The 9,802-nt window shown below is 42.8% G+C and overlaps 1 long non-coding RNA gene across 2 annotated transcripts; it reads left to right on the top strand.

Moving 5' to 3' along the window:
• The first annotated feature begins 320 nt into the window (after positions 1–320).
• On the top strand, positions 321–8,028 carry A930003A15Rik (RIKEN cDNA A930003A15 gene). 2 transcript variants are annotated; one of them, NR_027896.1, is made up of 3 exons: positions 321–671; positions 778–902; positions 7,485–8,028. It is a non-coding gene; the product is annotated as an RIKEN cDNA A930003A15 gene (long non-coding RNA). The 2 variants fall into 2 exon arrangements; NR_015488.1 differs by having other exon boundaries at positions 321–902.
• The last annotated feature ends 1,774 nt before the right edge of the window (positions 8,029–9,802 follow it).

The following is a 9,802-nucleotide window of genomic DNA, read 5'->3' as shown; positions in this document are numbered from 1 at the left end:
CTTTAGACATTTATGTATGTTTCACTTAACTATTTTGTTTTCTGTTTCATGCTGTAATCTTTACGTTCTAGAACACAACATTAATCACATTAAAAACAAAATAAAATGTATCAGGAAAAGGCAGCCTATTTCCTGTGTCTTTGCCCAGGGTAGCTCTGCAACATGAAGCCATTTTTCTTGTTCTAGTGCAGCTCTTGCGTACCACAGCAAGACAGAGCATTCTTCACTAGGAAACTGATGTCATACTTGCAGCTGTTTCTCTGGAGCAGCTGGGGCTTTTGAGCCGTTTACCGTTTGCTGTGTCAGCCTGGGGCCTCCTTAGATGGTAAATTCCCTTAGCAGCAGGCAGCAGTGCTAAGTTGGCTTCTGCTTTGGCAGCCTGGAGAGCTTGGAAGAAAAGCCGAGTTAAACTGACCTGACAGAATAGTCTTCCAAAGAATATCTTTTCATAATTTTATCCATGTTTTAAAATTGAATTTAATAATTTTAATCGTTTTAATAATTTAACCGATGGCTTATCTCATAATGCGATGCTGTCTTCACCCCTCAGCACCCCTTCTGTTTCAAAATGAGTTCTGGAAGTCTGTGGAAGCCTAATCTGTCAGCACTCACTAATCCCCAGGATCAGCTCTCACAAAGAAGAAACCTTGAGTGATCTTCAGGGAGATTAGGTAGGAGGAGGTTTAACTATACCAATGCAGCCAGTACCTAGAGCAGGATGGAGGCCAGAGAAGATGGTGACCTTGCGTCCTGGAACTCCATCTCTGTTCTGTGCAGGCAATGCGAGGACCCAGACCCCAGATACTCACCATACATGGTGGTGCGGATAGCAGAGGCAGAGATGAGGGCCTATCATCGTTTCTTGGGGAGCTGCACCAGCCTGGAATACAGAGCAAATAAAGGTAATGCTGTGTTTGCATTTTTCCCCATTTATCCTCATTGCTACTACAATCATGGCTTAACTAAGAAATTTCAGAATTAAATTTAAAGATTTTTTTTTTTACAACTATGTTTTCTTGTTAAAAAGAGTTTTAAAGAAGCACCAATTAGCTATTATAATCCTGGAAGTAGTCATTTATTGAGATAGATTCACAATAAAAATAGATGATCAGCTGAAAGAACCAGGTGATGAGATAGCATGTTGCAGCCGAGAAGGCTTATTTTCAAAGCACAGATGTGTGTGTAGATCTATATGCATATTGAATATCACCGACCAATGTGATAACTAGTTCATCATGGTAAAAGGATAGCATTTTTAATTTTTTTGTTCAGGTACACTTTCTATTTAAAAAGAAATGTATTGCTCTTATATAATGAAAGTAAGAATACACATGATTAAGTTGACGGGCTGAAGGAAAGTGTTGAGTCTGGAGGATTCTTGTTAGACATGTGATCTAGTAACACATTGATGCGGTGAGTGGGAAGGGTAGCACTTCTCCTGCGTGGGCTCTGAGGAGTCCTCTCTGTCTCTCTCAAGGACTTGGAAGCTAGCAAGGCAGATGCTGTTAACTGTAGTACTTGCTTGCTTTCAGGGGTTCTGCTCTGTGGAAGGCCTGCCTGCTGCTCCTGTGGACAGGAGAGCTTTCCTGTGAGCCCCTTGGAGGGCTTCCCTGCTAGGAGGCTTTTTTTTTTTCTCTGAAAATGTTTATGTTACATTTATTCTTCTTTGGTCATGGATTAAACCCAGTGCCTCTGTTGCTCTAGTCTTCTTCTTCTTCTTCTTCTTCTTCTTCTTCTTCTTCTTCTTCTTCTTCTTCTTCTTCTTCTTCTTCTTCTTCTTCTTCTTCTTTTATTTTTGGTTTTTCGAGACAGGGTTTCTTTGTATAGCCCTGGCTGTCCTGGAACTCACTCTGTAGACCAGGCTGGCCTCGAACTCAGAAATCCGCCTGCCTCTGCCTCCCGAGTGCTGGGATTAAAGGTGTGCGCCACCATCACCCGGCTTCTAGTTTCTTCTTTAATACTTAATCTGTTTCCTTGAATCGAGTGAATTATTAAAAGAAGTGTACTTCTCTGGTAAATTCAGTATTGCTTTCTTTCTTTCTTTTTTTTTTCACAGCATGTGAGTAATATTTTTTTTTAAAATTTTTAATTGGGTATTTTCCTCATTTACATTTCCAGTGCTATCCCGAAAGTCCTCCATACTCCCCCCCCCCCCCACTCCCCTACTCACCCACTCCCACTTCTTGGCCCTGGCGTTCCCCTGTACTGAGGCATATGAAGTTTGCCCGACCAATGGGCCTCTCTTTCCACTGATGGCCGGCTGGGCCATCTTCTGATACATACGCAGCTAGAGACATGAGCTTCGGGGGTACTGGTTAGTTCATATTGTTGTTCCACCTAAAGGGTTGCAGATCTATTTAGCTCCTTGGGTACTTTCTCTAGCTCCTCCATTGGGCCTCCTGTGATCCATCCAATAGCTGACTGTGAGCATCCACTTCTGTATTTGCTAGGCCCCGGCATAGTCTCATAAGAGACAGCTATATCTGGGTCCTTTCAGCAAAATCTTGCTAGTGTGTGCAATGGTGTCTGCGTTTGGTGGCTGATTATGGGATGGATCCCTGGATATGGTAGTCTCTAGATGGTCCATCCTTTTGTCTCAGCTCCAAACTTTGTCTCTGTAACTCCTTCCATGGGTGTTTTGTTCCCAATTCTAAGAAGGGGCAAAGTGTCCACACTTTGGTCTTTGATCTTCTTGAGTTTCATGTGCTTTGTATCTTGTATCTTGGGTATTCTAAGTTTCTGGGCTAATATCCACTTATCAGTGAGTACATATCATGTGAGTTCTTTTGTGATTGGGTTACCTCACTCAGGATGATGCCCTCCAGGTCCATCCATTTGGCTAGGAATTTCATAAATTCATTCTTTTTAATAGCTGAGTAGTACTCCATTGTGTAGATGTACCACATTTTCTGTATCCATTCCTCTGTTGAGGGGCATCTGGGTTCTTTCCAGCTTCTGGCTATTATAAATAAGGCTGCTATGAACATAGTGGAGCATGTGTCCTTCTTACCGGTTGGGACATCATCTGGGTATATGCCCAGGAGAGGTATTGCGGGATCCTCCGGTAGTACTATGTCCAATTTTCTGAGGGACCGCCAGTGTTGCTTTCTGATGGATGTCATTCCTTCAGATGCTGTATTCTGTACAAGCCTCTGTACTTGTAAAGGGCATAGGTAAGTGTCACAGTATATTTGCTAGTCAGACTTTGCTTTCATACTTAAAATATGCATTTGCTCCACTGTACACCACACAAAATATAGGTCTCAAATTCAAATATCAATCTTTGCCCTAAGTTTACTAAAATTAATTGCACTAATTTTACAGGTTGTTAATTCTACAGTTAGCTGTGAGAAGAGGATGTATTTTGAGAGAATGAGAGAAACTTCTTAGGGAGTTAAGCAGAGCTAAGACTGATATATTCCTCAGGCTGTTAACCCTAACTGTCACAGAAGAAATGTTAGGCCCAAAGCTGACATTGCCTGAGGCTTCAATTTCCAGAAATATTTGTGTACATCTAGATAATGATTTTTATTGAGTACTATGAGAAACAGTCTAGTAGACAGCCCCCAGACAGCATCTTTGTTGCTCAGTTCTATACACAACAGGAAAGAACAGAACCTGTGTAGAGACTAGGAACCAGTGTGTGCTCCATTCCAGGCAGAATCAACAGCATTAAGTTTTTACGTTTTTAATGTTAGAAATGTAGAATATTTGCCCCATTGAATTGGAATCTGCATTTTATTTTTCATTCATTAATTAATTTACTCATTCACTTTACACACCACCCGTGGCCACTCTTTCCTCTCCTCCCAGTCCCACCTTCACCCCCTCGCCCATTCTCCCCTCCCCTTTTCCTTAGAGAAGGGGAGCAGCCCCCCCGCAACACACCATGACGCATCAAGTCTCATCAGGACCAGGTATATCCTCTCTCACTGAGACCAGACCACGCACGGCCCAGCTAGGCAATTCTGTTGCATTTTATTTTTTCATTCAAGAAATTTTCATACAATGTATTTTGATCATATTTCCCCTTCCCAACTATCCCCATATCCTCTCTGCCTCCCTACCCTATCCTCCCAACTTCATGTATTCTCTTTCAAAAACAAACAACAAAAATCAAAAATCAAAACAAATGACTAATAAAAAATCCAACAAAATTAAAAGAAACAAAAATCCAACAACAACAAGTACTATTACGAGTAATACTACTACAGAAACACATGAAGATTTCTATGAAATGTAATACGGTGGGTGGTGCTGGTGGTGGTACATATGGTACCTGGTGATTCCATGACAAGAAAGAAAAATCACACTCCTGAGAAATCACACCATTCAACAGACCTGGTATAAGGGAGGTTTATATAGGGAAAGTGAGGGGAGTGAGGATCTGGAGAAGGGTTAGAGGCAGACAGAGCCACAAGGGCAGAGAAGAGGGAACAGAGGAAGACAGAACACAGAGAGAAGAAAGAGGTGGTGGTGATGGTAGTGGTGGTGATGGTAGTGGTGAAGAAGGAGGAGGAGGAGGAAGAGGAGGAGAGATCAAGCAGCCAGGAACATGTGGGAACAGAGAGCCTGTAAACTGGAGTGGTGAGAGGTCCTTTTATATTCCGCCTGCACCTGGCCAGGCAGTTGATGCCATAAACAGTTGCTAGGTCCCTGGGAGGCGCCTAGTGGAATTGCCTGCAGGCTAGAAAAATGGATTTTGTGTTGGCCAATTATCCTAGGCATGAGGACTGCTCTGGAGTGGGGCTGATACCCAGTGGCACTATACAGGAGAAAACTGATTTCCCCTTTCCCAGCAGTCATCTATTGCAAACAGATACTTGGTTCAGAGTGGGACCTGGATTCTACCTCCCCCATTCAGTTAAGCTTATTTGTTCCTCCATCTGGGTTAAACTTATTTGTTCTTTTGTGACTCGAAGTCACTGTTTCCTTAGACTCATCCACCACCTGTGGCTTTTATAATATTTCCATCTCCTCTTCTGCACAGATCTCTGTGGGGGAGGGGTTTGACAGAGACATCACATTTAGGACTGAATGCTCCAAAGTCTCTCACTCTCTGTACATTGCCCAGTAGTAGTTCTCTATTAATTCCTGTCTTTTGCAAGAAGAATATTCTCTGATGGGGGCTGAGCAAGACACTGATTTATGGGTATAGCAACATGTCATTAAAAATAATTTTATTGCTATGTTTTTTTTAGCAGATTAATAATAGTGGAATTTCCCTTAGGCCCATGATCTACCTAATTCCGTGTTCTTAGCCACTTAAGCAGTGTCAGGTGTGGTTTCTGTCTCATGGAATGAGCCTTAAGTTCAAACAAAAAGTGGCGATTCCTCCCCTAAAATTTGGGCTCAATTGTACCAGTGTATTTTGCAGGTTGGTTTTTGTAGGTGTTAAGGTTTGTAGCTGGGTGATATTCATGACTACTTTCTCCCCCTAGCATTTAGGGCATCTTCCAGAATGTGAACTACTAGTCAGTAGGAGTGAAGCTTCTAGTTGAGAATCAGATTGACTTTGTATTCAGTGACATTAGTTGATGCTATCATCAACAATAGGACCTTGCCATTGGGTTGTGGAGGTCAACCAATAATCTTGACAGTAGCCTCTAATGTTTGAAGGGAGTTCTCTACAGGATTTCTTTGGCTAATGACTTAACAAGATATAACCCATTCCTAGCACTGGAAGTTTTACTTGGTGGCATAAGATGTCTAGTTAGGCATATATGCAAAGGACTCTACACCTTACTGCAGAGATACCTTCTCATCCATGTTCATTGCTGCTCTATTTGTAACAGCCAGGAAATAGAACCATCCTAGATGGTTCACATACATTGAGGGAAGCCAAGGCAGAAACAAGGCAAGAACCTAAAAGTTGATGCAGAAGCCATGGAAGGATGCTGCTTACTGGCCTGTTCCTCATTGTTTGCTCAGCCTGCTTTCTATTAGAACCCAGGACCACCAGCCCAGGGGTGGGCCTCCCTCATCAATCAGTCATTAAGAAAATACTCTAAAACCTTGCCTGCCTATAGCCCAATCTTATAGAAGCATTTCTTCCCAATCGAGGTTCCCTCTTCTTAGATGATTTTAGCTTGTGTCAAGTTGACATAAAACTTGCTAGGACAGGAACCTTGGAAGGGACAAGGGGATATAAGGGGATCTCCCAAGGAAGGGGAAATAGAAAATAGTGTTATGGAGAAACAAATGGGAAACTAGAACGGGAGGATTAAATAGGGCGGGGTGGGGGAGGGATAGGAGAGCTGGGTAAAGGGTGGAATGTAGGGAGAGACCAACAACACTAAAGGCCTTTTGAAAGACCACATGAAAGCCTACACTGTAGAATCTTCATGAAATATATACACACATGAAAGAAATTTAAATGTAGTTACATATAATCTGCATTTTAATGTTCAGGTCCTGAAGAAATGGCTCAGGTTTAATTAAGACTATGTACTAATCTGGCAGATGATGGGTATTGGGTTCCAGCACTCACATCCACTTGGTCCAATTGCCTTAACTCCCATCCCCAACACCTCTGGCTTCTATGGACACCTGCACTTATACTCTCTGTCTCTGTCTCTGTCTCTCTCTCTAAGTAAATCTTAAAAGATACTCTTAAAAAGTTCTAGTGGTTTGAGAAGCCATTGGAGAGAGTTTTTAAAAAATGCAGGCAGAGCACCCAGAATGCTAACAATAAAACAGGAATTTTTTATTTTTTTTTAATTTTGAGAGATTGGATGCTTTACATATTTTCTTAATATTCTCTAGGTCCTTGATGGTTTTCATTTGGAATTACACAGGTGATGGCTCCCCACACCCAGAATTAGAATTATCAAAGGTTATAGAAATAGTCAGAATGCCTTTTCCAGTTTCCGGTGTCAGGGAGTTCAGCAAAGTGTGTTAGTCATCTCTGCGGCAAACAAGGTGACAGAGACAAGGAGATTACAGGGAGCACAACTTTTTGGGAGGTTGTCCCGAGCTATTGTTCTCTCTAGCAAGAACACACACGGGACACAAGGATCCTTCTGCAGCCAAACTTTATTGCATATTGATGAGGAAGACCAAGAGCCTCAGAAAAGGGGCTGCTTATATACCCCCTGGTGTGGCCTGTCCACGCCTGAGTGGTTGCTTACCCACAATCTCATATACATGCCCCGGGGGTGGGCTAGTGACTTGGCGCGCTTTTACTCCTTGCACATGCGCACACAGCTTGATCTTTGTTTAGGTGGCATAAGGCACTGCGGAAGCTGGTGCCATCTTATGATGGTAAATGTTATTGCCGCTGTCCACAGGAGGTCAGCTGATAAGGAAGGTCAGCTGGATGCTTTCTCTGCCTCTCTGAGCTAGCAGGCTTTCACCACAGCATCTGGCTTCCAAGTCTTTATTGATAAATCGAACATTTTAGATTTTGTTAAAAACAAAAATTTACACTCTGTGAGAAGCAAGCATTTAATAAGCTGATTAATTGGTCCTTTCTCTTACATAAGCACTTCCAGTAATCAGCACCTCTCCAAAGCTGGACACACGCCTGATGCCTGCTGTGCTGCAGTCTGCAAACCATCGATAGAGTTCTGACAGCTGCCTGGTCCTTCCCTGCCATCAACTAAGAGATCCACATGAAGTCTCCTCCTGGGCTGATGGACATAAAGAGAGTAAATGTTCAGGGCTCATGTTCACTGTGCTCTGCCAGGGCTGAGTTCTGGGGCCAGGTGCTGAGGTTCCTGTGGAGGGCTCAAAAGCCTTAAGGAACTTTGTGAGAGGGTGGAAGTGTTTCACTTTTGATGTGTATCATGTCATGATTATGTTAATATTTAGCAATTGTACGCTTAATGTTTGTGCAGTCTGCTTGTATTCAACAAAATTCTGTTAGTATAAAAATAAAAGGTACAGAGAGCACTTTTCATTATGTAAACTAAGGAAGTTTCATGTTTCCATCTCCCCACCTCTCTCCCTCTACCCTCTGTATGTGTAACGTACACAGATGCATTCACCTGTGTGGGAATGTGGAGAGAGTAAAAGTTGATACCCAAATGTCTGTCTTTATTAATCACATTTCCACTTTACATTTTTAAAATTATGGTGTGTATGTATGTTTGAGATATGTTTTGTATGTGTATGGTGTGGATGTGTGATGTATGAAAGATACACAGAGAGAGAGAGAGAGAGAGAGGGAGAGAGAGAGAGGGGGGTGGGGGAGACTTTGCATTTAGGAGTTGGTTCTTTCTTTGCATTGGTGGGATCTAGGAATTAAGCTTAGATTGTCAGTTTATGAACAGTGCTTCTACCTGCTGAGCCATCACTCTGCGCCATCTCATTTTATTTTTGTGACATGTCCCTCACTGAACCCAAAACTCACTAGTTTGCCTATACTGGTGAACTCAAGATAACTGCTGGTCATCATTGGGGTTATGGGCACATAGCTACTGTTCTGAGTTTTTATGTGGTCACTGGGGATCTGAGAACAGAAAACACTTGACCCACGGAACTGCGTAATCTCCTCACTCTGGTTTCCATTACTTTAATGCAACTGTGTCATGGGTTCTTGTATACACCCTTGTATACACAAACATACTAGGCATTTTAATTTTTAAAGTTGGCTGCAGTAAGTTTTATGTCTTTTAGATTAAACCTACATTACTGATGTAGAATAGACTTTATAATTATATATGATTATATTGGCCAGTTTTGTGTGTCAACTTGACACAGGCTGGAGTTATCACAGAGAAAGGAGCTTCAGTTGGGGAAGTGCCTCCATAAGATCCAGCTGCGGGACATTTTCTCAATTAGTGATCAAGAGGGAAAGGCCCATTGTGGGTGGGACCATCTCTGGGCTGATAGTCTTGGGTTCTATAAGAGAGCAGACTGAGCAAGCCAGGGGAAGCAAGCCAGTAAGGAACATCCCTCCATGGCCTCTGCATCAGCTCCTGCTTCCTGACCTGCTTGAGTTCCAGTCCTGCATCCTTTGGTGATGAACAGCAGTATGGAAGTGTAAGCTGAATTAAACCCTTTCCTCCCCAACTTGCTTCTTAGTCATGATGTTTTGTGCAGGAATAGAAACCCTGACTAAGACAATGACTTACTTCCATTTCTTCTAAATAACGTTGTTAGAGCTATGTGGTGGGATCCATAATGTCGCACAATGTGGCAGTTCTCACATGGGAGGTTTATTCAGGGAGGGGAGAGAGAATACAGAGGCTGCCTCTGGTGGAGGTGGAGGAAAAAATAGGAGGGGGAGGAGAAACTGCGCTTTTTATCAGGGGGATGTAGCACATGTGCAAGAGGACATGGCACTTGAGGTAATAGTGGGAATGTGTCACCTCAGCAGTGATGATGGGTCCTGCAGTCACTGGGCCCCTGGGGCTGGCTGTGTAGGTGCCTGATTGCTAACATTCCTCCTTTTGTTTATTACAAAGAGGATGAACTTGAAGGTGAGTGATGGTGAGGCGGGGATAAGGATGTCTGTTCTCTTGAGGCTTCTTCCTGCTGCCTGGGGCCATCATCATTTCTGGGGAGCATTTGGTCCTCACCATCAAGGCACATTCAATAGTTAATAATTTCAGGCTCCGCGGCCTGCAGTTTGTAGTACTGTAAAGGTAACTGATTTGTCTGGTTGCAAATTTTTTGAATTTGTTGTTGGAGAAATATAGAGAAGATATTGATAAAGCAGGAATAGTAGAAGCAGAAAAATGGGGGGGGGGCGGTTAGGAAGGGCAGTATCCACTTCCATTTGGGATTTTCAAAGGCCCAGAGCTTGGAGGCCACTGAGTTGTTCCTTATACTTCTGGAGGTCTGTCTGGAGCTGTTT

The sequence above is a fragment of the Mus musculus genome, chromosome 16, assembly GCF_000001635.26.
Source record: "Mus musculus strain C57BL/6J chromosome 16, GRCm38.p6 C57BL/6J".
Classification (NCBI taxonomy): Eukaryota; Metazoa; Chordata; class Mammalia; order Rodentia; family Muridae; genus Mus; species Mus musculus.
This window is presented reverse-complemented; position numbering and strand designations above follow the sequence as displayed.